This window comes from Camelina sativa, chromosome 11 (genome assembly GCF_030686135.1).
Source record: "Camelina sativa cultivar CO46 ecotype springtype chromosome 11, ASM3068613v1".
NCBI lineage: Eukaryota > Viridiplantae > Streptophyta > Magnoliopsida > Brassicales > Brassicaceae > Camelina > Camelina sativa.
The window spans coordinates 26,299,326-26,305,325 of record NC_141890.1 but is presented as its reverse complement, the minus strand read 5'-3'; positions in this window follow the sequence as shown (position 1 = coordinate 26,305,325).

Here is a 6,000-nt window from a genome sequence, read left to right as displayed (position 1 = left end):
TGCGTCCAGCCTCCTCCACCTTCCTCCCTTAGGTAGATAATCTTGTGTCCAACCTTCTCCACCATAGAGAGAACCTCGGCTCTGCGCCCTCTTCATGTGTGGAGATTAAATGTCCACGTCATTTTGCTATCTCAAAATGGATTGTCACGACAACCAATGAAAATAAAAACTTTTTTCTAACGTCATAAAATCTTTTGATAATAACTAATGTTAAATTTCCCAATGTATTCGTGAAATTGTCTTTGACACACCATGATGTAGCCTCTGTCTCTGAAACGCCTCAACCGCCACCTTGCTTAGTGAGCCCATGTCCATTATCAGTCCATGGACCCACCTTTCTAAGTGGGCTCTCGTAGACCCACCCATATTCGATGGCCGGTTTGTTACATTTGGGAGGCTTTAAAAACTTGTTTACCGACCTTACAAATCAACAAATGATCTTTTCCTGTGTTTTGTCTTCACTCGCACAGTTCCGACAATCACTTTCAGGAAGATTACCCATCATGAAGTTCTCTCAGGACCCTTGACCGAAAAAAAAGAAGTGCATTTTGGTGACGTATGTGGTCAAATCAATTCTTTTAAATATTTTGGCAAACCAGGGTGACAGAGTCTTTGAGCTCCTATGAATCTATCTACAACGATTTATGTTTTTCCAATCTATCTATCTATGTTTGTTGTACGCTTGTGTTTGATTAGCCTATTTTATTCATTCATTAGGTTGATGAGATTGTACTCGTTATGTCCTTTTGAGATTGAATGAATAATGTTAACAATTATGTTTGCAAAAAAAGAAGAGTTTATGACCAACCAATCAAGGCAAGGTTGATAAATTAGAAGAAAAATAATTTGGCATAATTAAAGAACCAATAGAAAATTATAAACATAGTAATATATGAATTCCAAATAATTAAAAAATGAAAATATAAATTAAATAAAACAATCCAAAAATACTACAATAAATTTTAAAATACTGTATTAGGAAAAGAAGATGCATGTATTAATACTTTTTTGGGTCAACATATTAATCTTACCTATTCCCAACTGAAAAAGTAGAAAGTATGAGAAAATTTTGGTTTAGAAAAATAAGAAAAATTTACCTTCCCATTAGAGAAAAATTCTCAATTAAACAAAGCTGAAAGCAGTGTTTTTGAATAGATTATTTAAATATGAGACGATCTATGTTTATATAGAAGTGAGTATTTTCAAAATTTTAGAATTAATATTTAACTGTATATTTTCCTTAATCTCTTTTTCTATATTTTTTTTGTAGAATTAATAACTTAAAATTAAAAATAAGTAAACAATATTATAATTTGAATTTTATGAAATATATATAATCTCCTTATAATTATTTTAAAAAATTGTATTATTTTTGATAAATTCTGTAATTTTTGATAATTATCTTTTTAAAAACAAAATATTTTATTTTTGTTGAAATCAAAATCTTCTTATTAAATATTAACTTTTACACATGTTAAAATCTAAGATTATAACTCGACATATGTCAAAATCTTGTTAATGACTAACTTTCAAAACTCAACTTTATATAATAAGATATATATATATATATATAAAGTCGATGATATATCAGGAAAATATCAAAAAAAAACATTCATACAATATTGGAGTATTTTGCACCCAAAAAAAAAACAATATTGGAGTACAGTTTTTTTTTTGTGCACCAACAATATTGGAGCGGTGATGATCATAAAACAAATATTGATGGTAATTGTCTTGCAATAAGTGAAATACATGTAATCAAAGGATTTGAATTTTGTTGGCTATAATTATATGGTATGATTTTGGATGCTACTAATACAATAAGCAAGACTTGTTTTGAAGAAACAAAAGATGAAGCCAAAATAATTGCGGTTTATGTGGATGTTGAACCCATTTTACATGTGAGCAGGAATTTCTTACTAAAAGTAAAGAGAAATTTATGATGAAAGCTAAATTTTGAGCTAGCATGAGAGTTTCATAATATATTACTAATCAGATTTATGGAACAATCTCTAGCTTCTCTTCAAATAAGATTGGCACAGTCAACAAACAATAATAGTACTTTGAAGGGATCATATTACCAACCTTTAAAGTTTGGGGTTTCAAAAATACATCTTATTTTATATCACTTTTCAAAAATACATTTTCATCGTGTCTATTTTCAAAAATATCCCTGTAATATATAAAATGATTAAATTCTAAATCCTAAACCCTACCCCATAAAAACTATACACTAAATATAAAATAGAGAACCCAAACATATAAAAAAATCTTATAATTAATTTAACATATTGTAATTTTGTAAAAGAGGGCAAAAATAAAAATGTTAAAAAAAAAAACATTTTTGAAAATGGATATCTCAAAAAAGGTATTTCTAACCAATTCTCTTAAAGTTTCTCTCAAACATGCATGGAGCACAATAAATATGGATATAAATGATTTAGTCTTTGAAATTAAGGTCTTTTGAGTTACTCCAATCTTCAGTTTTTATATAGTGTATGTATATTCTACATCTACATTACCCATGTGGGCTGGTGGTAATTCATGTTTGGGTTTTTGAATTAGCTGCAATTTGAATTATTTACATAATAATCATAAGACCTTAGAAATATTTACTTTATTTTATACTTTTCTCTGTTTCATAATATAAGATGTTTTAGAGGTTTTTTTTTCATAATATAAGATGTTTTTAACTTTCTACACAACTTTTAGATTAATTCGATGTTTGTATTATTTATTTTATGCAGTCTTGTTTATGATCGGTTCAACATTTTAAAAAGAAATATTTTTTATTATACGTGCTTTTAGATAAAACATCTTATATTTTGAAACGAAAGGAGTATAATTTAAACAAAATTTTGAGAAAAAAAAAAAAACTTTTTATCATGTCAAGATTTAAGACACGTTAAGTATCTTATTATATAAAGCTTGGTTCTCAAAGTTAGTAACTCATCAGATCGTGACACATGTTATTTTAATGATCAGAGATCAAAATTAAAGTTCACCAGATTGTAACATGTGTAAGTTCTAACGATTAAATATCCAAGTTAGTAACTCAACAGATCATGACACTTATCATTTTTAACGATCATAAATCACAGCTTTCAAGTTTGGTAAACCGAAGCATAAGATAATTGTAATCTTATTATATTATAAAAAACTTTGTTAATCATAAAAGGAAAATGAATGTAAATACACCCCTCTATATAAGCAAATCGATGATGACATATTTTTCACCAAACAAAATAATTTCGACTAGCTTTATTTTTCTTGATAAATATTATCTTCTTTGTTTTTTATCAACCTTTTGTTTGACATATCATTGTTTTTGAACAAGTCTCGAAGGCAATTTGTTTGTTGTCTAATCGAAACAACTATATAAAAAGATTCCTAGATAATACTACGTGTTTTCGTTATCGTTTCTTTGAATTTTGTTTCGTTTCTCAATTTCATAACGCATACTACGCAATCTTTGACTTTGAAGTGTTAACAAAGTTTCTTATGCATAATAACTAAGGTTTTTGGGATTAACAAATTTTTCACAGTGTTATTATTATTTCTATTAATTTGCAGGACAAGTAGGATATAAAAAAAGATGAATACACAAATGCAAGATAACAACAGAGATTATATAACACTAGATCAACTAAATAGAAAGCTTTCTTATCATCTAACGATAGTACGTCTTACAAGAAAGTGGGAAGCAAGAAATTTAAAAAAAAACAATGAGCTCATTGGAATAAATTTTCTCATAAAATAGGAAAGGAACTGAAGAAAATATACCGAATAATATTAATTCTAAAACTGCAAATATTCACTTCTATATAAACATAGATCGTCTCAAATTATTCATCTAACAAAATAATTTAGTCAAAAATATTACTTTTAACTTTGTTCTATTGGTCAAACTTTTTTAATGGGAAGACAAATTTTCATTATTTTTTAAAATCAAAATATACTCCTAGTTTCTACTTTTGTTTAGTTTGGAATAGGTAAGATTAATAGGTTGACCAAAAAAAAAGGGAAGATTAATATATGCATCTTCTTTTTCTAATACTGTATTTTAAATTTTATTGTAGTAGTTTTAGATTGTTTTATTTAATTTATATTTTCATCTTTAAATTATTTGAGATTCATATATTACCGTGCTTATAATTTTCTATTATTTTACTAATTATGTCAAATTAATTTTCTTCTAAATTCTCAACCTTGATTGGTTGGTCATAGACATTTTTTTGGGGCAAACATAATTGTTACCATTCGTTCAATCACAAAAGAGATAAAGAGGAGAAAGTCATCAATCTAATGGTTGGATAAAATATGCTAATCAAACATAAGCCTACAACAAACATAGACAGATTGGAAAAACATAAATCGTTAATGATAGATCCATAGGAGCTTGGAGACAGAGACTACATCATGGTGTGTCAAAGAAACTTCCATGAATACATTGAGAAATTTAACATTAGTTACTATCAAAAGATTTTGTGACGTTGAAAAATGGTCTTTAGTTTCATTGGTTGCTAGAGCAAGCCACTTTGAGATAGTTAAAAGACGTGAACATGTTCTGTCCACACAGGAGGAGGGCAGAGTCGAGGTTCTCTCTATGGTGGAGGAGGTTGGACGCATGGTTATCTCCCCAAAAAAAGAAAGTGGAGGAGGTTGGACGCAAGTTTATCTTTCCAAGAGAGGAAGGCGAGCAAAGGTTTTCTCAATGGTGGAGGAGGTTGGACGCAAAGTTCTCTCTATAATGGAGGAGGGCAGAACCGAAGTTCTCTCCATGGTTAGTTATACACTATTGTGATGTAATTTATTTTTTATTCAAAATGTTTGAGCCAACAATTTTAGTGATTAAAGAAACTATGCAAAAGTGAATGTAAAAAGACATATAATAGTTGGTTTAATTTGTTCATATAGACATTTCTAGATGGTGGCAAATAATATATTTGTAACATACAATATATCTAGGTATAAAAATACACTTTTAATGGATAATAAAATATTTGTATATGGATATAAATTAGTTTATTATAAAAAAATAAAAATAATGTACAATAAATTTTAATAGATTTTTATTAAATTTTATTTTGTTTACAAAACTTTAAAATGGCACATCGAACATGTCCTTATTAAGTCATAATATGGCTATCATAAGCTTTAATTATGTTATTTTTTTTAAATGCTTGAAATTTATTTCAACATGACCAGCCGACACTTGCAACCAACAACTGTAAACACTCAACATGTTTCACATGTGTAACAGTTGTACTCCATCGTAGATATTTGTTGGAGCATCTCCATCCGATTGGATACGAGAAGAAGATCTCAAAATAAAGTAATAATACTTTTGAATGTAATTTTGTTATTAAATAAAATTTTGAATGATAAAATGAAAATGACCAAATAAATAAATGGGAAGATTCTAAAAAAAAACTTCATGTTATTTTGATTTGGACATTTAATAATTAAATATTTTTATTAAAATAAAAATACATAAAATAATAAAAAGTGTCATTTAAAATTTAAATAAGTGTTTTTATTTTTATACCAATGATTTTAAAACATAATAAAAATTCCAATTTTATTCCAACTATCTAATTAATTATTAATTTTTAATAAAAAAAACTCTGGATTTTCTAATTAATCATATCAAACCAAAACCATCACCGAACAAATGAAGACGTTTGGTGATATTTGTTTGAGGACACGGAGGATTAACCGGAGGTAACTAGAGACAACATAGTTTACTGGGAGATTCACTACAATTGCTTCTTTTTCCGATGAACGGAGAGATTCCAATAAGCTAGGTTAAGAAGAAGCTCTATGCTTAGTAACTCACTTTCAAACGGATTCTCGAACTCATCGGCGATTGTTGAAGGAGGAGGAGCAAAGACCGTTAATTTCAAAGACGATGCTTTGTTTCTTCTTCTTCATTCCTCTAGAAGCGAGTTCTTGCATTAGAGATGATCACTCTCCATATCCAACATCGAAATCGATTAT